The sequence below is a fragment of the Rhea pennata genome, unplaced genomic scaffold (assembly GCF_028389875.1).
Source record: "Rhea pennata isolate bPtePen1 unplaced genomic scaffold, bPtePen1.pri scaffold_23_1, whole genome shotgun sequence".
Taxonomy (NCBI): domain Eukaryota; kingdom Metazoa; phylum Chordata; class Aves; order Rheiformes; family Rheidae; genus Rhea; species Rhea pennata.
The window spans coordinates 1,220,933-1,247,432 of NW_026907675.1; positions in this window are offsets into that span (position 1 = coordinate 1,220,933).

Consider the following 26,500-nt stretch of genomic DNA (forward strand, 5'->3'; position numbering starts at 1 on the left):
GGCAACCAGCACTGGCCTAGCACGCACTGCTTCACAAGTCACCTCACAACCACCACCACCAGCAGCAGCCAACACCCTAGCACTGCCCGCCAAGGCACACAGGCACAAGTGACCTCACAATGCTACCTCCAGCTCTGACCTCGCACACCCTGGGCCTCAAAGCACCAGCCACAGCACCAATGGCCACACCAAAAGGCACCTCCCAAGGACAAACAGCACCTTCCCACACTGACACATGCCTGCCAGGACCTCACGCAGCACTCACCTCACAGCTGCCAAGAGCAGCCAGGCAACCAGCACTGGCCTAGCACGCACTGCTTCACAAGTCACCTCACAACCACCACCACCAGCAGCAGCCAACACCCTAGCACTGCCCGCCAAGGCACACAGGCACAAGTGACCTCACAATGCTGCCTCCAGCTCTGGCCTCGCACACCCTGGGCCACAAGGCACCAGCCACAGCACCAATGGCCACACCAAAAGGCACCTCCCAAGGACAAACAGCACCTTCCCACACTGACACATGCCTGCGACGGCCTCACGCAGCACTCACCTCACAGCTGCCAAGAGCAGCCAGGCAACCAGCACTGGCCTAGCACGCACTGCTTCACAAGTCACCTCACAACCACCACCACCAGCAGCAGCCAACACCCTAGCACTGCCCGACAAGGCACAGAGGCACAAGTGACCTCACAATGCTGCCTCCAGCTCTGGCCTCGCACACCCTGGGCCACAAGGCACCAGCCACAGCACCAATGGCCACACCAAAAGGCACCTCCCAAGGACAAACAGCACCTTCCCACACTGACACATGCCTGCCAGGGCCTCACGCAGCACTCACCTCACAGCTGCCAAGAGCAGCCAGGCAACCAGCACTGGCCTAGCACGCACTGCTACACAAGTCACCTCACAACCACCACCACCAGCAGCAGCCAACACCCTAGCACAGCCCGCCAAGGCACACAGGCACAAGTGACCTCACAATGCTGCCTCCAGCTCTGGCCTCGCACACCCTGGGACACAAGGCACCAGCCACAGCACCAATGGCCACACCAAAAGGCACCTCCCAAGCACAAACAGCACCTTCCCACACTGACACATGCCTGCCAGGGCCTCACGCAGCACTCACCTCACAGCTGCCAAGAGCAGCCAGGCAACCAGCACTGGCCTAGCACGCACTGCTTCACAAGTGACCTCACAACCACCAGCAGCAGCAGCAGCCAACACCCTAGCACTGCCCGCCAAGGCACACAGGCACAAGTGACCTCACAATGCTACCTCCAGCTCTGACCTCGCACACCCTGGGCCTCAAAGCACCAGCCACAGCACCAATGGCCACACCAAAAGGCACCTCCCAAGGACAAACAGCACCTTCCCACACTCACACATGCCTGCGACGGCCTCACGCAGCACTCACCTCACAGCTGCCAAGAGCAGCCAGGCAACCAGCACTGGCCTAGCACGCACTGCTTCACAAGTCACCTCACAACCACCACCACCACCAGCAGCCAACACCCTAGCACTGCCCGCCAAGGCACAGAGGCACAAGTGACCTCACAATGCTGCCTCCAGCTCTGCCCTCGCACACCCTGGGACACAAGGCACCAGCCACAGCACCAATGGCCACACCAAAAGGCACCTACCAAGGACAAACAGCACATTCCCACACTGACACATGCCTGCGACGGCCTCACGCAGCACTCACCTCACAGCTGCCAAGAGCAGCCAGGCAACCAGCACTGGCCTAGCATGCACTGCTTCACAAGTGACCTCACAACCACCACCACCAGCAGCAGCCAACACCCTAGATCTGCCCAACAAGGCACAGAGGCACAAATGACCTCACAATGCTGCCTCCAGGTATGGCCTTGCACACCCTGGGCCACAAGGCACCAGCCACAGCACCAATGGCCACACCAAAAGGCACCTCCCAAGCACAAACAGCACCTTCCCACACTGACACATGCCTGCGACGGCCTCACATAGCACTCACCTCACAGCTGTCAAGAGCAGCCAGGCAACCGGCACTGGCCTAGCATGCACTCATGCACAAGTCACCTCACAACCACCACCACCAGCAGCAGCCAACACCCTAGCACTGCCCGACAAGGCACACAGGCACAAGTGACCTCACAATGCTGCCTCCAGCTCTGGCCTCGCACACCCTGGGACACAAGGCACCAGCCACAGCACCAATGGCCACACCAAAAGGCACCTCCCAAGCACAAACAGCACCTTCCCACACTGACACATGCCTGCGACGGCCTCACGCAGCACTCACCTCACAGCTGCCAAGAGCAGCCAGGCAACCAGCACTGGCCTACAACGCACTGCTTCACAAGTCACCTCACAACCACCACCACCAGCAGCAGCCAACACCCTAGCACTGCCCGACAAGGCACAGAGGCACAAGTGACCTCACAATGCTGCCTCCAGGTCTGGCCTCGCACACCCTGGGACACAAGGCACCAGCCACAGCACCAATGGCCACACCAAAAGGCACCTCCCAAGCACAAACAGCACCTTCCCACACTGACACATGCCTGCGATGGCCTCACGCAGCACTCACCTCACAGCTGCCAAGAGCAGCCAGGCAACCAGCACCGGCCTAGCACGCACTGCTTCACAAGTCACCTCACAACCACCACCACCACCAGCAGCCAACACCCTAGCACTGCCCGCCAAGGCACACAGGCACAAGTGACCTCACAGTGCTGCCTCCAGCTCTGGCCTCGCACACCCTGGGACACAAGGCACCAGCCACAGCACCAATGGCCACACCAAAAGGCACCTCCCAAGGACAAACAGCACCTTCCCACACTGACACATGCCTGCCAGGACCTCACGCAGCACTCACCTCACAGCTGCCAAGAGCAGCCAGGCAACCAGCACTGGCCTAGCACGCACTGCTTCACAAGTCACCTCACAACCACCACCACCAGCAGCAGCCAACACCCTAGCACTGCCCGCCAAGGCACACAGGCACAAGTGACCTCACAATGCTGCCTCCAGCTCTGGCCTCGCACACCCTGGGACACAAGGCACCAGCCACAGCACCAATGGCCACACCAAAAGGCACCTCCCAAGGACAAACAGCACCTTCCCACACTGACACATGCCTGCGACGGCCTCACGCAGCACTCACCTCACAGCTGCCAAGAGCAGCCAGGCAACCAGCACTGGCCTAGCACGCACTGCTTCACAAGTCACCTCACAACCACCACCACCAGCAGCAGCCAACACCCTAGCACTGCCTGACAAGGCACAGAGGCACAAGTGACCTCACAATGCTGCCTCCAGCTCTGGCCTCGCACACCCTGGGCCACAAGGCACCAGCCACAGCACCAATGGCCACACCAAAAGGCACCTCCCAAGGACAAACAGCACCTTCCCACACTGACACATGCCTGCCAGGGCCTCACGCAGCACTCACCTCACAGCTGCCAAGAGCAGCCAGGCAACCAGCACTGGCCTAGCACGCACTGCTACACAAGTCACCTCACAACCACCACCACCAGCAGCAGCCAACACCCTAGCACAGCCCGCCAAGGCACACAGGCACAAGTGACCTCACAATGCTGCCTCCAGCTCTGGCCTCGCACACCCTGGGACACAAGGCACCAGCCACAGCACCAATGGCCACACCAAAAGGCACCTCCCAAGCACAAACAGCACCTTCCCACACTGACACATGCCTGCCAGGGCCTCACGCAGCACTCACCTCACAGCTGCCAAGAGCAGCCAGGCAACCAGCACTGGCCTAGCACGCACTGCTTCACAAGTCACCTCACAACCACCACCACCAGCAGCAGCCAACACCCTAGCACTGCCCGCCAAGGCACACAGGCACAAGTGACCTCACAATGCTACCTCCAGCTCTGACCTCGCACACCCTGGGCCTCAAAGCACCAGCCACAGCACCAATGGCCACACCAAAAGGCACCTCCCAAGGACAAACAGCACCTTCCCACACTCACACATGCCTGCGACGGCCTCACGCAGCACTCACCTCACAGCTGCCAAGAGCAGCCAGGCAACCAGCACTGGCCTAGCACGCACTGCTTCACAAGTCACCTCACAACCACCACCACCACCAGCAGCCAACACCCTAGCACTGCCCGCCAAGGCACAGAGGCACAAGTGACCTCACAATGCTGCCTCCAGCTCTGCCCTCGCACACCCTGGGACACAAGGCACCAGCCACAGCACCAATGGCCACACCAAAAGGCACCTACCAAGGACAAACAGCACATTCCCACACTGACACATGCCTGCGACGGCCTCACGCAGCACTCACCTCACAGCTGCCAAGAGCAGCCAGGCAACCAGCACTGGCCTAGCATGCACTGCTTCACAAGTGACCTCACAACCACCACCACCAGCAGCAGCCAACACCCTAGATCTGCCCAACAAGGCACAGAGGCACAAATGACCTCACAATGCTGCCTCCAGGTATGGCCTTGCACACCCTGGGCCACAAGGCACCAGCCACAGCACCAATGGCCACACCAAAAGGCACCTCCCAAGCACAAACAGCACCTTCCCACACTGACACATGCCTGCGACGGCCTCACATAGCACTCACCTCACAGCTGTCAAGAGCAGCCAGGCAACCGGCACTGGCCTAGCATGCACTCATGCACAAGTCACCTCACAACCACCACCACCAGCAGCAGCCAACACCCTAGCACTGCCCGACAAGGCACACAGGCACAAGTGACCTCACAATGCTGCCTCCAGCTCTGGCCTCGCACACCCTGGGACACAAGGCACCAGCCACAGCACCAATGGCCACACCAAAAGGCACCTCCCAAGCACAAACAGCACCTTCCCACACTGACACATGCCTGCGACGGCCTCACGCAGCACTCACCTCACAGCTGCCAAGAGCAGCCAGGCAACCAGCACTGGCCTACAACGCACTGCTTCACAAGTCACCTCACAACCACCACCACCAGCAGCAGCCAACACCCTAGCACTGCCCGACAAGGCACAGAGGCACAAGTGACCTCACAATGCTGCCTCCAGGTCTGGCCTCGCACACCCTGGGACACAAGGCACCAGCCACAGCACCAATGGCCACACCAAAAGGCACCTCCCAAGCACAAACAGCACCTTCCCACACTGACACATGCCTGCGATGGCCTCACGCAGCACTCACCTCACAGCTGCCAAGAGCAGCCAGGCAACCAGCACCGGCCTAGCACGCACTGCTTCACAAGTCACCTCACAACCACCACCACCACCAGCAGCCAACACCCTAGCACTGCCCACCAAGGCACAGAGGCACAAGTGACCTCACAGTGCTGCCTCCAGCTCTGGCCTCGCACACCCTGGGACACAAGACACCAGCCACAGCACCAATGGCCACACCAAAAGGCACCTCCCAAGCACAAACAGCACCTTCCCACACTGACACATGCCTGCCAGGGCCTCACGCAGCACTCACCTCACAGCTGCCAAGAGCAGCCAGGCAACCAGCGCTGGCCTAGCACGCACTGCTTCACAAGTCACCTCACAACCACCACCACCAGCAGCAGCCAACACCCTAGCACTGCCCGCCAAGGCACACAGGCACAAGTGACCTCACAATGCTACCTCCAGCTCTGACCTCGCACACCCTGGGCCTCAAAGCACCAGCCACAGCACCAATGGCCACACCAAAAGGCACCTCCCAAGGACAAACAGCACCTTCCCACACTCACACATGCCTGCGACGGCCTCACGCAGCACTCACCTCACAGCTGCCAAGAGCAGCCAGGCAACCAGCACTGGCCTAGCACGCACTGCTTCACAAGTCACCTCACAACCACCAACACCACCAGCAGCCAACACCCTAGCACTGCCCGCCAAGGCACAGAGGCACAAGTGACCTCACAATGCTGCCTCCAGCTCTGCCCTCGCACACCCTGGGACACAAGGCACCAGCCACAGCACCAATGGCCACACCAAAAGGCACCTACCAAGGACAAACAGCACATTCCCACACTGACACATGCCTGCGACGGCCTCACGCAGCACTCACCTCACAGCTGCCAAGAGCAGCCAGGCAACCAGCACTGGCCTAGCATGCACTGCTTCACAAGTGACCTCACAACCACCACCACCAGCAGCAGCCAACACCCTAGATCTGCCCAACAAGGCACAGAGGCACAAATGACCTCACAATGCTGCCTCCAGGTATGGCCTTGCACACCCTGGGCCACAAGGCACCAGCCACAGCACCAATGGCCACACCAAAAGGCACCTCCCAAGCACAAACAGCACCTTCCCACACTGACACATGCCTGCGACGGCCTCACATAGCACTCACCTCACAGCTGTCAAGAGCAGCCAGGCAACCGGCACTGGCCTAGCATGCACTCATGCACAAGTCACCTCACAACCACCACCACCAGCAGCAGCCAACACCCTAGCACTGCCCGACAAGGCACACAGGCACAAGTGACCTCACAATGCTGCCTCCAGCTCTGGCCTCGCACACCCTGGGACACAAGGCACCAGCCACAGCACCAATGGCCACACCAAAAGGCACCTCCCAAGCACAAACAGCACCTTCCCACACTGACACATGCCTGCGACGGCCTCACGCAGCACTCACCTCACAGCTGCCAAGAGCAGCCAGGCAACCAGCACTGGCCTACAACGCACTGCTTCACAAGTCACCTCACAACCACCACCACCAGCAGCAGCCAACACCCTAGCACTGCCCGACAAGGCACAGAGGCACAAGTGACCTCACAATGCTGCCTCCAGGTCTGGCCTCGCACACCCTGGGACACAAGGCACCAGCCACAGCACCAATGGCCACACCAAAAGGCACCTCCCAAGCACAAACAGCACCTTCCCACACTGACACATGCCTGCGATGGCCTCACGCAGCACTCACCTCACAGCTGCCAAGAGCAGCCAGGCAACCAGCACTGGCCTAGCACGCACTGCTTCACAAGTCACCTCACAACCACCACCACCACCAGCAGCCAACACCCTAGCACTGCCCACCAAGGCACAGAGGCACAAGTGACCTCACAGTGCTGCCTCCAGCTCTGGCCTCGCACACCCTGGGACACAAGACACCAGCCACAGCACCAATGGCCACACCAAAAGGCACCTCCCAAGCACAAACAGCACCTTCCCACACTGACACATGCCTGCCAGGGCCTCACGCAGCACTCACCTCACAGCTGCCAAGAGCAGCCAGGCAACCAGCGCTGGCCTAGCACGCACTGCTTCACAAGTCACCTCACAACCACCAACACCACCAGCAGCCAACACCCTAGCACTGCCCGACAAGGCACAGAGGCACAAGTGACCTCACAGTGCTGCCTCCAGCTCTGGCCTCGCACACCCTGGGCCACAAGGCACCAGCCACAGCACCAATGGCCACACCAAAAGGCACCTCCCAAGCACAAACAGCACCTTCCCACACTGACACATGCCTGCGACGGCCTCACACACCACTCACCTCACAGCTGCCAAGAGCAGCCAGGCAACCAGCACTGGCCTAGCACGCACTGCTTCACAAGTCACCTCACAACCACCACCACCACCAGCCAACACCCTAGCACTGCCCGAGAAGGCACACAGGCACAAGTGACCTCACAGTGCTGCCTCCAGCTCTGGCCTCGCACACCCTGGGCCACAAGGCACCAGCCACAGCACCAATGGCCACACCAAAAGGCACCTCCCAAGCACAAACAACACCTTCCCACACTGACACATGCCTGCGACGGCCTCACGCAGCACTCACCTCACAGCTGCCAAGAGCAGCCAGGCAACCAGCACTGGCCTAGCACGCACTGCTTCACAAGTCACCTCACAACCACCACCACCACCAGCAGCCAACACCCTAGCACTGCCCACCAAGGCACAGAGGCACAAGTGACCTCACAGTGCTGCCTCCAGCTCTGGCCTCGCACACCCTGGGCCACAAGACACCAGCCACAGCACCAATGGCCACACCAAAAGGCACCTCCCAAGCACAAACAGCACCTTCCCACACTGACACATGCCTGCCAGGGCCTCACGCAGCACTCACCTCACAGCTGCCAAGAGCAGCCAGGCAACCAGCACTGGCCTAGCACGCATGGCTTCACAAGTCACCTCACAACCACCACCACCACTAGCCAACACCCTAGCACTGCCCGCCAATGCACACAGGCACAAGTGACCTCACAATGCTGCCTCCAGCTCTGGCCTCGCACACCCTGGTTCATAAGGCACCAGCCACAGCACCAATGGCCACACCAAAAGGCACCTCCCAAGCACAAACAGCACCTTCCCACACTGACACATGTCTACGACGGCCTCACGCAGCACTCACCTCACAGCTGCCAAGAGCAGCCAGGCAACCAGCACTGGCCTAGCACGCACTGCTTCACAAGTCACCTCACAACTACCACCACCACCAGCAGCCAACACCCTAGCACTGCCCGCCAAGGCACAGAGGCACAAGTGACCTCACAATGCTGCCTCCAGCTCTGGCCTCGCACACCCTGGGCCTCAAAGCACCAGCCACAGCACCAATGGCCACACCAAAAGGCACCTCCCAAGGACAAACAGCACCTTCCCACACTCACACATGCCTGCGACGGCCTCACGCAGCACTCACCTCACAGCTGCCAAGAGCAGCCAGGCAACCAGCACTGGCCTAGCACGCACTGCTTCACAAGTCACCTCACAACCACCACCACCACCAGCAGCCAACACCCTAGCACTGCCCGCCAAGGCACAGAGGCACAAGTGACCTCACAATGCTGCCTCCAGCTCTGCCCTCGCACACCCTGGGCCACAAGGCACCAGCCACAGCACCAATGGCCACACCAAAAGGCACCTACCAAGGACAAACAGCACATTCCCACACTGACACATGCCTGCGACGGCCTCACGCAGCACTCACCTCACAGCTGCCAAGAGCAGCCAGGCAACCAGCACTGGCCTAGCATGCACTGCTTCACAAGTGACCTCACAACCACCACCACCAGCAGCAGCCAACACCCTAGATCTGCCCAACAAGGCACAGAGGCACAAATGACCTCACAATGCTGCCTCCAGGTATGGCCTTGCACACCCTGGGCCACAAGGCACCAGCCACAGCACCAATGGCCACACCAAAAGGCACCTCCCAAGCACAAACAGCACCTTCCCACACTGACACATGCCTGCGACGGCCTCACATAGCACTCACCTCACAGCTGTCAAGAGCAGCCAGGCAACCGGCACTGGCCTAGCATGCACTCATGCACAAGTCACCTCACAACCACCACCACCAGCAGCAGCCAACACCCTAGCACTGCCCGACAAGGCACACAGGCACAAGTGACCTCACAATGCTGCCTCCAGCTCTGGCCTCGCACACCCTGGGACACAAGGCACCAGCCACAGCACCAATGGCCACACCAAAAGGCACCTCCCAAGCACAAACAGCACCTTCCCACACTGACACATGCCTGCGACGGCCTCACGCAGCACTCACCTCACAGCTGCCAAGAGCAGCCAGGCAACCAGCACTGGCCTACAACGCACTGCTTCACAAGTCACCTCACAACCACCACCACCAGCAGCAGCCAACACCCTAGCACTGCCCGACAAGGCACAGAGGCACAAGTGACCTCACAATGCTGCCTCCAGGTCTGGCCTCGCACACCCTGGGACACAAGGCACCAGCCACAGCACCAATGGCCACACCAAAAGGCACCTCCCAAGCACAAACAGCACCTTCCCACACTGACACATGCCTGCGATGGCCTCACGCAGCACTCACCTCACAGCTGCCAAGAGCAGCCAGGCAACCAGCACCGGCCTAGCACGCACTGCTTCACAAGTCACCTCACAACCACCACCACCACCAGCAGCCAACACCCTAGCACTGCCCGCCAAGGCACACAGGCACAAGTGACCTCACAGTGCTGCCTCCAGCTCTGGCCTCGCACACCCTGGGACACAAGGCACCAGCCACAGCACCAATGGCCACACCAAAAGGCACCTCCCAAGGACAAACAGCACCTTCCCACACTGACACATGCCTGCCAGGACCTCACGCAGCACTCACCTCACAGCTGCCAAGAGCAGCCAGGCAACCAGCACTGGCCTAGCACGCACTGCTTCACAAGTCACCTCACAACCACCACCACCAGCAGCAGCCAACACCCTAGCACTGCCCGCCAAGGCACACAGGCACAAGTGACCTCACAATGCTGCCTCCAGCTCTGGCCTCGCACACCCTGGGACACAAGGCACCAGCCACAGCACCAATGGCCACACCAAAAGGCACCTCCCAAGGACAAACAGCACCTTCCCACACTGACACATGCCTGCGACGGCCTCACGCAGCACTCACCTCACAGCTGCCAAGAGCAGCCAGGCAACCAGCACTGGCCTAGCACGCACTGCTTCACAAGTCACCTCACAACCACCACCACCAGCAGCAGCCAACACCCTAGCACTGCCCGACAAGGCACAGAGGCACAAGTGACCTCACAATGCTGCCTCCAGCTCTGGCCTCGCACACCCTGGGCCACAAGGCACCAGCCACAGCACCAATGGCCACACCAAAAGGCACCTCCCAAGGACAAACAGCACCTTCCCACACTGACACATGCCTGCCAGGGCCTCACGCAGCACTCACCTCACAGCTGCCAAGAGCAGCCAGGCAACCAGCACTGGCCTAGCACGCACTGCTACACAAGTCACCTCACAACCACCACCACCAGCAGCAGCCAACACCCTAGCACAGCCCGCCAAGGCACACAGGCACAAGTGACCTCACAATGCTGCCTCCAGCTCTGGCCTCGCACACCCTGGGACACAAGGCACCAGCCACAGCACCAATGGCCACACCAAAAGGCACCTCCCAAGCACAAACAGCACCTTCCCACACTGACACATGCCTGCCAGGGCCTCACGCAGCACTCACCTCACAGCTGCCAAGAGCAGCCAGGCAACCAGCACTGGCCTAGCACGCACTGCTTCACAAGTCACCTCACAACCACCACCACCAGCAGCAGCCAACACCCTAGCACTGCCCGCCAAGGCACACAGGCACAAGTGACCTCACAATGCTACCTCCAGCTCTGACCTCGCACACCCTGGGCCTCAAAGCACCAGCCACAGCACCAATGGCCACACCAAAAGGCACCTCCCAAGGACAAACAGCACCTTCCCACACTCACACATGCCTGCGACGGCCTCACGCAGCACTCACCTCACAGCTGCCAAGAGCAGCCAGGCAACCAGCACTGGCCTAGCACGCACTGCTTCACAAGTCACCTCACAACCACCACCACCACCAGCAGCCAACACCCTAGCACTGCCCGCCAAGGCACAGAGGCACAAGTGACCTCACAATGCTGCCTCCAGCTCTGCCCTCGCACACCCTGGGACACAAGGCACCAGCCACAGCACCAATGGCCACACCAAAAGGCACCTACCAAGGACAAACAGCACATTCCCACACTGACACATGCCTGCGACGGCCTCACGCAGCACTCACCTCACAGCTGCCAAGAGCAGCCAGGCAACCAGCACTGGCCTAGCATGCACTGCTTCACAAGTGACCTCACAACCACCACCACCAGCAGCAGCCAACACCCTAGATCTGCCCAACAAGGCACAGAGGCACAAATGACCTCACAATGCTGCCTCCAGGTATGGCCTTGCACACCCTGGGCCACAAGGCACCAGCCACAGCACCAATGGCCACACCAAAAGGCACCTCCCAAGCACAAACAGCACCTTCCCACACTGACACATGCCTGCGACGGCCTCACATAGCACTCACCTCACAGCTGTCAAGAGCAGCCAGGCAACCGGCACTGGCCTAGCATGCACTCATGCACAAGTCACCTCACAACCACCACCACCAGCAGCAGCCAACACCCTAGCACAGCCCGACAAGGCACACAGGCACAAGTGACCTCACAATGCTGCCTCCAGCTCTGGCCTCGCACACCCTGGGACACAAGGCACCAGCCACAGCACCAATGGCCACACCAAAAGGCACCTCCCAAGCACAAACAGCACCTTCCCACACTGACACATGCCTGCGACGGCCTCACGCAGCACTCACCTCACAGCTGCCAAGAGCAGCCAGGCAACCAGCACTGGCCTAGCACGCACTGCTTCACAAGTCACCTCACAACCACCACCACCAGCAGCAGCCAACACCCTAGCACTGCCCGACAAGGCACAGAGGCACAAGTGACCTCACAATGCTGCCTCCAGGTCTGGCCTCGCACACCCTGGGACACAAGGCACCAGCCACAGCACCAATGGCCACACCAAAAGGCACCTCCCAAGCACAAACAGCACCTTCCCACACTGACACATGCCTGCGATGGCCTCACGCAGCACTCACCTCACAGCTGCCAAGAGCAGCCAGGCAACCAGCACCGGCCTAGCACGCACTGCTTCACAAGTCACCTCACAACCACCACCACCACCAGCAGCCAACACCCTAGCACTGCCCACCAAGGCACAGAGGCACAAGTGACCTCACAGTGCTGCCTCCAGCTCTGGCCTCGCACACCCTGGGCCACAAGACACCAGCCACAGCACCAATGGCCACACCAAAAGGCACCTCCCAAGCACAAACAGCACCTTCCCACACTGACACATGCCTGCCAGGGCCTCACGCAGCACTCACCTCACAGCTGCCAAGAGCAGCCAGGCAACCAGCGCTGGCCTAGCACGCACTGCTTCACAAGTCACCTCACAACCACCAACACCACCAGCAGCCAACACCCTAGCACTGCCCGACAAGGCACAGAGGCACAAGTGACCTCACAGTGCTGCCTCCAGCTCTGGCCTCGCACACCCTGGGCCACAAGGCACCAGCCACAGCACCAATGGCCACAACAAAAGGCACCTCCCAAGCACAAACAGCACCTTCCCACACTGACACATGCCTGCGACGGCCTCACACACCACTCACCTCACAGCTGCCAAGAGCAGCCAGGCAACCAGCACTGGCCTAGCACGCACTGCTTCACAAGTCACCTCACAACCACCACCACCACCAGCCAACACCCTAGCACTGCCCGAGAAGGCACACAGGCACAAGTGACCTCACAGTGCTGCCTCCAGCTCTGGCCTCGCACACCCTGGGCCACAAGGCACCAGCCACAGCACCAATGGCCACACCAAAAGGCACCTCCCAAGCACAAACAACACCTTCCCACACTGACACATGCCTGCGACGGCCTCACGCAGCACTCACCTCACAGCTGCCAAGAGCAGCCAGGCAACCAGCACTGGCCTAGCACGCACTGCTTCACAAGTCACCTCACAACCACCACCACCACCAGCAGCCAACACCCTAGCACTGCCCACCAAGGCACAGAGGCACAAGTGACCTCACAGTGCTGCCTCCAGCTCTGGCCTCGCACACCCTGGGCCACAAGACACCAGCCACAGCACCAATGGCCACACCAAAAGGCACCTCCCAAGCACAAACAGCACCTTCCCACACTGACACATGCCTGCCAGGGCCTCACGCAGCACTCACCTCACAGCTGCCAAGAGCAGCCAGGCAACCAGCACTGGCCTAGCACGCATGGCTTCACAAGTCACCTCACAACCACCACCACCACTAGCCAACACCCTAGCACTGCCCGCCAATGCACACAGGCACAAGTGACCTCACAATGCTGCCTCCAGCTCTGGCCTCGCACACCCTGGTTCATAAGGCACCAGCCACAGCACCAATGGCCACACCAAAAGGCACCTCCCAAGCACAAACAGCACCTTCCCACACTGACACATGTCTACGACGGCCTCACGCAGCACTCACCTCACAGCTGCCAAGAGCAGCCAGGCAACCAGCACTGGCCTAGCACGCACTGCTTCACAAGTCACCTCACAACTACCACCACCACCAGCAGCCAACACCCTAGCACTGCCCGCCAAGGCACAGAGGCACAAGTGACCTCACAATGCTGCCTCCAGCTCTGGCCTCGCACACCCTGGGACACAAGGCACCACCCACAGCATCAATGGACACACCAAAAGGAACCTCCCAAGCACAAACAGCACCTTCCCACACTGACACATGCCTGCGACGGCCTCACGCAGCACTCACCTCACAGCTGCCAAGAGCAGCCAGGCAACCAGCACTGGCCTAGCACGCACTGCTTCACAAGTCACCTCACAACCACCACCACCACCACCAGCCAACACCCTAGCACTGCCCGACAAGGCACAGAGGCAGAAGTGACCTCACAGTGCTGCCTCAAGCTCTGGCCTCGCACACCCTGGGCCACAAGGCACCACCCACAGCACCAATGGCCACACCAAAAGGCACCTCCCAAGGACAAACAGCACCTTCCCACACTGACACATGCCTGAGACGGCCTCACGCAGCACTCACCTCACAGCTGCCAAGAGCAGCCAGGCAACCAGCACTGGCCTAGCACGCACTGCTTCACAAGTCACCTCACAACCACCACCACCACCAGCCAACACCCTAGCACTGCCTGACAAGGCACAGAGGCACAAGTGACCTCACAATGCTGCCTCCAGCTCTGGCCTCGCACACCCTGGGCCACAAGGCACCAGCCACAGAACCAATGGCCACACCAAAAGGCACCTCCCAAGCACAAACAACACCTTCCCACACTGACACATGCCTGCGACGGCCTCCCGCAGCACTCACCTCACAGCTACCAAGAGCAGCCAGGCAACCAGCACTGGCCTAGCACGCACTGCTTCACAAGTCACCTCACAACCACCACCACCAGCAGCAGCCAACACCCTAGCACTGCCTGACAAGGCACAGAGGCACAAGTGACCTCACAATGCTGCCTCCAGCTCTGGCCTCGCACACCCTGGGCCACAAGGCACCAGCCACAGCACCAATGGCCACACCAAAAGGCACCTCCCAAGCACAAACAGCACCTTCCCACACTGACACATGCCTGAGACGGCCTCACGCAGCACTCACCTCACAGCTGCCAAGAGCAGCCAGGCAACCAGCACTGGCCTAGCACGCATGGCTTCACAAGTCACCTCACAACCACCACCACCACCACCAGCCAACACCCTAGCACTGCCCGCCAATGCACACAGGCACAAGTGACCTCACAATGCTGCCTCCAGCTCTGGCCTCGCACACCCTGGGACACAAGGCACCAGCCACAGCACCAATGGCCACACCAAAAGGCACCTCCCAAGCACAAACAGCACCTTCCCACACTGACACATGCCTGCGACGGCCTCACGCAGCACTCACCTCACAGCTGCCAAGAGCAGCCAGGCAACCAGCACTGGCCTAGCACGCACTGCTTCACAAGTCACCTCACAACCACCACCACCACCAGCCAACACCCTAGCACTGCCCGCCAAGGAACACAGGCACAAGTGACCTCACAATGCTGCCTCCAGCTCTGCCCTCGCACACCCTGGGCCATAAGGCACCAGCCACAGCACCAATGGCCACACCAAAAGGCACCTCCCAAGCACAAACAGCACCTTCCCACACTCACACATGCCTGCGACGGCCTCACGCAGCACTCACCTCACAGCTGCCAAGAGCAGCCAGGCAACCAGCACTGGCCTAGCACGCACTGCTTCACAAGTCACCTCACAACCACCACCACCACCAGCCAACACCCTAGCACTGCCCGCCAAGGCACAGAGGCACAAGTGACCTCACAATGCTGCCTCCAGCTCTGGCCTCGCACACCCTGGGACACAAGGCACCAGCCACAGCACCAATGGCCACACCAAAAGGCACCTCCCAAGCACAAACAGCACCTTCCGACACTCATACATGCCTGCGACGGCCTCACGCAGCACTCACCTCACAGCTGCCAAGAGCAGCCAGGCAACCAGCACTGGCCTAGCACGCACTGCTTCACAAGTCACCTCACAACCACGACCACAAGCAGCCAACACCCTAGCACTGCCCGCCAAGGAACACAGGCACAAGTGACCTCACAATGCTGCCTCCAGCTCTGGCCTCGCACACCCTGGGCCACAAGCCACAAGCCACAGCACCAATGGCCACACCAAAAGGCACCTCCCAAGCACAAACAGCACCTTCCCACACTGACACATGCCTGCGACGGCCTCACGCAGCACTCACCTCACAGCTGCCAAGAGCAGCCAGGCAACCAGCACTGGCCTAGCACGCACTGCTTCACAAGTCACCTCACAACCACCACCACCACCAGCAGCCAACACCCTAGCACTGCCCGCCAAGGCACAGAGGCACAAGTGACCTCACAGTGCTGCCTCCAGCTCTGGCCTCGCACACCCTGGGCCACAAGCCACCAGCCACAGCACCAATGGCCACACCAAAAGGCACCTCCCAAGCACAAACAGCACCTTCCCACACTGACACATGCCTGCGACGGCCTCACGCAGCACTCACCTCACAGCTGCCAAGAGCAGCCAGGCAACCAGCACTGGCCTAGCACGCACGGCTTCACAAGTCACCTCACAACCACCACCACCACCAGCCAACACCCTAGCACTGCCCGCCAATGCACACAGGCACAAGTGACCTCACAATGCTGCCTCCAGCTCTGGCCTCGCACACCCTGGGCCACAAGGCACCAGCCACAGCACCAATGGCCACACCAAAAGGCACCTCCCAAGCACAAACAGCACCTTCCCACACTGACACATGCCTGCGACGGCCTCACGCAGCACTCACCTCACAGCTGCCAAGAGCAGCCAGGCAACCAGCACTGGCCTAGCACGCATTGCTTCACAAGTCACCTCACAACCACCACCACCACCAGTCAACACCCTAGTACTGCCCGCCAAGGCACAGAGGCACAAGTGACCTCACAATGCTGCCTCCAGGTCTGCCCTCGCACACCCTGGGCCACAAGGCACCAGCCACAGCACCAATGGCCACACCAAAAGGCACCTCCCAAGGACAAACAGCACCTTCCCACACTGACACATGCCTGCGACGGCCTCACGCAGCACTCACCTCACAGCTGCCAAGAGCAGCCAGGCAACCAGCACTGGCCTAGCACACACGGCTTCACAAGTCACCTCACAACCACCACCACCACCAGCCAACACCCTAGCACTGCCCGCCAAGGCACAGAGGCACAACTGACCTCACAATGCTGCCTCCAGCTCTGGCCTCGCACATCCTGGGCCACAAGCCACAAGCCACAGCACCAATGGCCACACCAAAAGGCACCTCCCAAGCACAAACAGCACCTTCCCACACTGACACATGCCTGCGACGGCCTCACGCAGCACTCACCTCACAGCTGCCAAGAGCAGCCAGGCAACCAGCACTGGCCTAGCACGCACTGCTTCACAAGTCACCTCACAACCACCACCAAAAGCAGCCAACACCCTAGCACTTCCCGACAAGGCACAGAGGCACAAGTGACCTCACAATGCTGCCTCCAGCTCTGGCCTCGCACACCCTGGGCCACAAGCCACAAGCCACAGCACCAATGGCCACACCAAAAGGCACCTCCCAAGCACAAACAGCACCTTCCCACACTGACACATGCCTGCGACGGCCTCACGCAGCACTCACCTTACAGCTGCCAAGAGCAGCCAGGCAACCAGCACTGGCCTAGCACGCACTGCTTCACAAGTCACCTCACAACCACCACCACCACCAGCCAACACCCTAGCACTGCCCGCCAAGGCACACAGGCACAAGTGACCTCACAATGCTGCCTCCAGCTCTGCCCTCTCACACCCTGGGCCACAAGCCACAAGCCACAGCACCAATGGCCACACCAAAAGGCACCTCCCAAGCACAAACAGCACCTTCCCACACTGACACATGCCTGCGACGGCCTCACGCAGCACTCACCTCACAGCTGTCAAGAGCAGCCAGGCAACCAGCACTGGCCTAGCACGCACTGCTTCACAAGTCACCTCACAACCACCACCACCAGCAGCCAACACCCTAGCACTTCCCGACAAGGCACAGAGGCACAAGTGACCTCACAATGCTGCCTCCAGCTCTGGCCTCGCACACCCTGGGCCACAAGCCACAAGCCACAGCACCAATGGCCACACCAAAAGGCACCTCCCAAGCACAAACAGCACCTTCCCACACTGACACATGCCTGCGACGGCCTCACGCAGCACTCACCTTACAGCTGCCAAGAGCAGCCAGGCAACCAGCACTGGCCTAGCACGCACTGCTTCACAAGTCACCTCACAACCACCACCACCACCAGCCAACACCCTAGCACTGCCCGCCAAGGCACACAGGCACAAGTGACCTCACAATGCTGCCTCCAGCTCTGCCCTCTCACACCCTGGGCCACAAGCCACAAGCCACAGCACCAATGGCCACACCAAAAGGCACCTCCCAAGCACAAACAGCACCTTCCCACACTGACACATGCCTGCGACGGCCTCACGCAGCACTCACCTCACAGCTGCCAAGAGCAGCCAGGCAACCAGCACTGGCCTAGCACGCACTGCTTCACAAGTCACCTCACAACCACCACCACCAGCAGCCAACACCCTAGCACTTCCCGACAAGGCACAGAGGCACAAGTGACCTCACAATGCTGCCTCCAGCTCTGGCCTCGCACACCCTGGGCCACAGGCCACAAGCCACAGCACCAATGGCCACACCAAAAGGCACCTCCCAAGCACAAACAGCACCTTCCCACACTGACACATGCCTGCGACGGCCTCACGCAGCACTCACCTCACAGCTGCCAAGAGCAGCCAGGCAACCAGCACTGGCCTAGCACGCACTGCTTCACAAGTCACCTCACAACCACCACCACCACCAGCAGCCAACACCCTAGCACTGCCCGCCAAGGCACAGAGGCACAAGTGACCTCACAGTGCTGCCTCCAGCTCTGGCCTCGCACACCCTGGGCCACAAGGCACCAGCCACAGCACCAATGGCCACACCAAAAGGCACCTCCCAAGCACAAACAGCACCTTCCCACACTGACACATGGCTGCCAGGGCCTCACGCAGCACTCACCTCACAGCTGCCAAGAGCAGCCAGGCAACCAGCACTGGCCTAGCACGCACGGCTTCACAAGTCACCTCACAACCACCACCACCACCAGCCAACACCCTAGCACTGCCCGCCAAGGCACAGAGGCACAACTGACCTCACAATGCTGCCTCCAGCTCTGGCCTCGCACACCCTGGGACACAAGGCACCAGCCACAGCACCAATGGCCACACCAAAAGGCACCTCCCAAGCACAAACAGCACCTTCCCACACTGACACATGCCTGCGATGGCCTCACGCAGCACTCACCTCACAGCTGCCAAGAGCAGCCAGGCAACCAGCACCGGCCTAGCACGCACTGCTTCACAAGTCACCTCACAACCACCACCACCACCAGCAGCCAACACCCTAGCACTGCCCACCAAGGCACAGAGGCACAAGTGACCTCACAGTGCTGCCTCCAGCTCTGGCCTCGCACACCCTGGGCCACAAGACACCAGCCACAGCACCAATGGCCACACCAAAAGGCACCTCCCAAGCACAAACAGCACCTTCCCACACTGACACATGCCTGCCAGGGCCTCACGCAGCACTCACCTCACAGCTGCCAAGAGCAGCCAGGCAACCAGCGCTGGCCTAGCACGCACTGCTTCACAAGTCACCTCACAACCACCAACACCACCAGCAGCCAACACCCTAGCACTGCCCGACAAGGCACAGAGGCACAAGTGACCTCACAGTGCTGCCTCCAGCTCTGGCCTCGCACACCCTGGGCCACAAGGCACCAGCCACAGCACCAATGGCCACAACAAAAGGCACCTCCCAAGCACAAACAGCACCTTCCCACACTGACACATGCCTGCGACGGCCTCACACACCACTCACCTCACAGCTGCCAAGAGCAGCCAGGCAACCAGCACTGGCCTAGCACGCACTGCTTCACAAGTCACCTCACAACCACCACCACCACCAGCCAACACCCTAGCACTGCCCGAGAAGGCACACAGGCACAAGTGACCTCACAGTGCTGCCTCCAGCTCTGGCCTCGCACACCCTGGGCCACAAGGCACCAGCCACAGCACCAATGGCCACACCAAAAGGCACCTCCCAAGCACAAACAACACCTTCCCACACTGACACATGCCTGCGACGGCCTCACGCAGCACTCACCTCACAGCTGCCAAGAGCAGCCAGGCAACCAGCACTGGCCTAGCACGCACTGCTTCACAAGTCACCTCACAACCACCACCACCACCAGCAGCCAACACCCTAGCACTGCCCACCAAGGCACAGAGGCACAAGTGACCTCACAGTGCTGCCTCCAGCTCTGGCCTCGCACACCCTGGGCCACAAGACACCAGCCACAGCACCAATGGCCACACCAAAAGGCACCTCCCAAGCACAAACAGCACCTTCCCACACTGACACATGCCTGCCAGGGCCTCACGCAGCACTCACCTCACAGCTGCCAAGAGCAGCCAGGCAACCAGCACTGGCCTAGCACGCATGGCTTCACAAGTCACCTCACAACCACCACCACCACTAGCCAACACCCTAGCACTGCCCGCCAATGCACACAGGCACAAGTGACCTCACAATGCTGCCTCCAGCTCTGGCCTCGCACACCCTGGTTCATAAGGCACCAGCCACAGCACCAATGGCCACACCAAAAGGCACCTCCCAAGCACAAACAGCACCTTCCCACACTGACACATGTCTACGACGGCCTCACGCAGCACTCACCTCACAGCTGCCAAGAGCAGCCAGGCAACCAGCACTGGCCTAGCACGCACTGCTTCACAAGTCACCTCACAACTACCACCACCACCAGCAGCCAACACCCTAGCACTGCCCGCCAAGGCACAGAGGCACAAGTGACCTCACAATGCTGCCTCCAGCTCTGGCCTCGCACACCCTGGGACACAAGGCACCACCCACAGCATCAATGGACACACCAAAAGGAACCTCCCAAGCACAAACAGCACCTTCCCACACTGACACATGCCTGCGACGGCCTCACGCAGCACTCACCTCACAGCTGCCAAGAGCAGCCAGGCAACCAGCACTGGCCTAGCACGCACTGCTTCACAAGTCACCTCACAACCACCACCACCACCACCAGCCAACACCCTAGCACTGCCCGACAAGGCACAGAGGCAGAAGTGACCTCACAGTGCTGCCTCAAGCTCTGGCCTCGCACACCCTGGGCCACAAGGCACCACCCACAGCACCAATGGCCACACCAAAAGGCACCTCCCAAGGACAAACAGCACCTTCCCACACTGACACATGCCTGAGACGGCCTCACGCAGCACTCACCTCACAGCTGCCAAGAGCAGCCAGGCAACCAGCACTGGCCTAGCACGCACTGCTTCACAAGTCACCTCACAACCACCACCACCACCAGCCAACACCCTAGCACTGCCTGACAAGGCACAGAGGCACAAGTGACCTCACAATGCTGCCTCCAGCTCTGGCCTCGCACACCCTGGGCCACAAGGCACCAGCCACAGAACCAATGGCCACACCAAAAGGCACCTCCCAAGCACAAACAACACCTTCCCACACTGACACATGCCTGCGACGGCCTCCCGCAGCACTCACCTCACAGCTACCAAGAGCAGCCAGGCAACCAGCACTGGCCTAGCACGCACTGCTTCACAAGTCACCTCACAACCACCACCACCAGCAGCAGCCAACACCCTAGCACTGCCTGACAAGGCACAGAGGCACAAGTGACCTCACAATGCTGCCTCCAGCTCTGGCCTCGCACACCCTGGGCCACAAGGCACCAGCCACAGCACCAATGGCCACACCAAAAGGCACCTCCCAAGCACAAACAGCACCTTCCCACACTGACACATGCCTGAGACGGCCTCACGCAGCACTCACCTCACAGCTGCCAAGAGCAGCCAGGCAACCAGCACTGGCCTAGCACGCATGGCTTCACAAGTCACCTCACAACCACCACCACCACCACCAGCCAACACCCTAGCACTGCCCGCCAATGCACACAGGCACAAGTGACCTCACAATGCTGCCTCCAGCTCTGGCCTCGCACACCCTGGGACACAAGGCACCAGCCACAGCACCAATGGCCACACCAAAAGGCACCTCCCAAGCACAAACAGCACCTTCCCACACTGACACATGCCTGCGACGGCCTCACGCAGCACTCACCTCACAGCTGCCAAGAGCAGCCAGGCAACCAGCACTGGCCTAGCACGCACTGCTTCACAAGTCACCTCACAACCACCACCACCACCAGCCAACACCCTAGCACTGCCCGCCAAGGAACACAGGCACAAGTGACCTCACAATGCTGCCTCCAGCTCTGCCCTCGCACACCCTGGGCCATAAGGCACCAGCCACAGCACCAATGGCCACACCAAAAGGCACCTCCCAAGCACAAACAGCACCTTCCCACACTCACACATGCCTGCGACGGCCTCACGCAGCACTCACCTCACAGCTGCCAAGAGCAGCCAGGCAACCAGCACTGGCCTAGCACGCACTGCTTCACAAGTCACCTCACAACCACCACCACCACCAGCCAACACCCTAGCACTGCCCGCCAAGGCACAGAGGCACAAGTGACCTCACAATGCTGCCTCCAGCTCTGGCCTCGCACACCCTGGGACACAAGGCACCAGCCACAGCACCAATGGCCACACCAAAAGGCACCTCCCAAGCACAAACAGCACCTTCCGACACTCATACATGCCTGCGACGGCCTCACGCAGCACTCACCTCACAGCTGCCAAGAGCAGCCAGGCAACCAGCACTGGCCTAGCACGCACTGCTTCACAAGTCACCTCACAACCACGACCACAAGCAGCCAACACCCTAGCACTGCCCGCCAAGGAACACAGGCACAAGTGACCTCACAATGCTGCCTCCAGCTCTGGCCTCGCACACCCTGGGCCACAAGCCACAAGCCACAGCACCAATGGCCACACCAAAAGGCACCTCCCAAGCACAAACAGCACCTTCCCACACTGACACATGCCTGCGACGGCCTCACGCAGCACTCACCTCACAGCTGCCAAGAGCAGCCAGGCAACCAGCACTGGCCTAGCACGCACTGCTTCACAAGTCACCTCACAACCACCACCACCACCAGCAGCCAACACCCTAGCACTGCCCGCCAAGGCACAGAGGCACAAGTGACCTCACAGTGCTGCCTCCAGCTCTGGCCTCGCACACCCTGGGCCACAAGCCACCAGCCACAGCACCAATGGCCACACCAAAAGGCACCTCCCAAGCACAAACAGCACCTTCCCACACTGACACATGCCTGCGACGGCCTCACGCAGCACTCACCTCACAGCTGCCAAGAGCAGCCAGGCAACCAGCACTGGCCTAGCACGCACGGCTTCACAAGTCACCTCACAACCACCACCACCACCAGCCAACACCCTAGCACTGCCCGCCAATGCACACAGGCACAAGTGACCTCACAATGCTGCCTCCAGCTCTGGCCTCGCACACCCTGGGCCACAAGGCACCAGCCACAGCACCAATGGCCACACCAAAAGGCACCTCCCAAGCACAAACAGCACCTTCCCACACTGACACATGCCTGCGACGGCCTCACGCAGCACTCACCTCACAGCTGCCAAGAGCAGCCAGGCAACCAGCACTGGCCTAGCACGCATTGCTTCACAAGTCACCTCACAACCACCACCACCACCAGTCAACACCCTAGTACTGCCCGCCAAGGCACAGAGGCACAAGTGACCTCACAATGCTGCCTCCAGGTCTGCCCTCGCACACCCTGGGCCACAAGGCACCAGCCACAGCACCAATGGCCACACCAAAAGGCACCTCCCAAGGACAAACAGCACCTTCCCACACTGACACATGCCTGCGACGGCCTCACGCAGCACTCACCTCACAGCTGCCAAGAGCAGCCAGGCAACCAGCACTGGCCTAGCACACACGGCTTCACAAGTCACCTCACAACCACCACCACCACCAGCCAACACCCTAGCACTGCCCGCCAAGGCACAGAGGCACAACTGACCTCACAATGCTGCCTCCAGCTCTGGCCTCGCACATCCTGGGCCACAAGCCACAAGCCACAGCACCAATGGCCACACCAAAAGGCACCTCCCAAGCACAAACAGCACCTTCCCACACTGACACATGCCTGCGACGGCCTCACGCAGCACTCACCTCACAGCTGCCAAGAGCAGCCAGGCAACCAGCACTGGCCTAGCACGCACTGCTTCACAAGTCACCTCACAACCACCACCAAAAGCAGCCAACACCCTAGCACTTCCCGACAAGGCACAGAGGCACAAGTGACCTCACAATGCTGCCTCCAGCTCTGGCCTCGCACACCCTGGGCCACAAGCCACAAGCCACAGCACCAATGGCCACACCAAAAGGCACCTCCCAAGCACAAACAGCACCTTCCCACACTGACACATGCCTGCGACGGCCTCACGCAGCACTCACCTTACAGCTGCCAAGAGCAGCCAGGCAACCAGCACTGGCCTAGCACGCACTGCTTCACAAGTCACCTCACAACCACCACCACCACCAGCCAACACCCTAGCACTGCCCGCCAAGGCACACAGGCACAAGTGACCTCACAATGCTGCCTCCAGCTCTGCCCTCTCACACCCTGGGCCACAAGCCACAAGCCACAGCACCAATGGCCACACCAAAAGGCACCTCCCAAGCACAAACAGCACCTTCCCACACTGACACATGCCTGCGACGGCCTCACGCAGCACTCACCTCACAGCTGTCAAGAGCAGCCAGGCAACCAGCACTGGCCTAGCACGCACTGCTTCACAAGTCACCTCACAACCACCACCACCAGCAGCCAACACCCTAGCACTTCCCGACAAGGCACAGAGGCACAAGTGACCTCACAATGCTGCCTCCAGCTCTGGCCTCGCACACCCTGGGCCACAAGCCACAAGCCACAGCACCAATGGCCACACCAAAAGGCACCTCCCAAGCACAAACAGCACCTTCCCACACTGACACATGCCTGCGACGGCCTCACGCAGCACTCACCTTACAGCTGCCAAGAGCAGCCAGGCAACCAGCACTGGCCTAGCACGCACTGCTTCACAAGTCACCTCACAACCACCACCACCACCAGCCAACACCCTAGCACTGCCCGCCAAGGCACACAGGCACAAGTGACCTCACAATGCTGCCTCCAGCTCTGCCCTCTCACACCCTGGGCCACAAGCCACAAGCCACAGCACCAATGGCCACACCAAAAGGCACCTCCCAAGCACAAACAGCACCTTCCCACACTGACACATGCCTGCGACGGCCTCACGCAGCACTCACCTCACAGCTGCCAAGAGCAGCCAGGCAACCAGCACTGGCCTAGCACGCACTGCTTCACAAGTCACCTCACAACCACCACCACCAGCAGCCAACACCCTAGCACTTCCCGACAAGGCACAGAGGCACAAGTGACCTCACAATGCTGCCTCCAGCTCTGGCCTCGCACACCCTGGGCCACAGGCCACAAGCCACAGCACCAATGGCCACACCAAAAGGCACCTCCCAAGCACAAACAGCACCTTCCCACACTGACACATGCCTGCGACGGCCTCACGCAGCACTCACCTCACAGCTGCCAAGAGCAGCCAGGCAACCAGCACTGGCCTAGCACGCACTGCTTCACAAGTCACCTCACAACCACCACCACCACCAGCAGCCAACACCCTAGCACTGCCCGCCAAGGCACAGAGGCACAAGTGACCTCACAGTGCTGCCTCCAGCTCTGGCCTCGCACACCCTGGGCCACAAGGCACCAGCCACAGCACCAATGGCCACACCAAAAGGCACCTCCCAAGCACAAACAGCACCTTCCCACACTGACACATGGCTGCCAGGGCCTCACGCAGCACTCACCTCACAGCTGCCAAGAGCAGCCAGGCAACCAGCACTGGCCTAGCACGCACGGCTTCACAAGTCACCTCACAACCACCACCACCACCAGCCAACACCCTAGCACTGCCTGACAAGGCACAGAGGCACAAGTGACCTCACAGTGCTGCCTCCAGCTCTGGACTCTCACACCCTGGGACACAAGGCACCAGCCACAGCACCAATGGCCACACCAAAAGGCACCTCCCAAGCACAAACAGCACCTTCCCACACTGACACATGCCTGCGACGGCCTCACGCAGCACTCACCTCACAGCTGCCAAGAGCAGCCAGGCAACCAGCACTGGCCTAGCATGCACTGCTTCACAAGTCACCTCACAACCACCACCACCAGCAGCCAACACCCTAGCACTGCCCACCAAGGCACAGAGGCACAAGTGACCTCACAATGCTGCCTCCAGCTCTGGCCTCGCACACCCTGGGACACAAGGCACCAGCCACAGCACCAATGGCCACACCAAAAGGCACCTCCCAAGCACAAACAGCACCTTCCCACACTGACACATGCCTGCGACGGCCTCACGCAGCACTCACCTCACAGCTGCCAAGAGCAGCCAGGCAACCAGCACTGGCCTAGCACGCACTGCTTCACAAGTCACCTCACAACCACCACCACCAGCAGCCAACACCCTAGCACTGCCCAACAAGGCACAGAGGCAC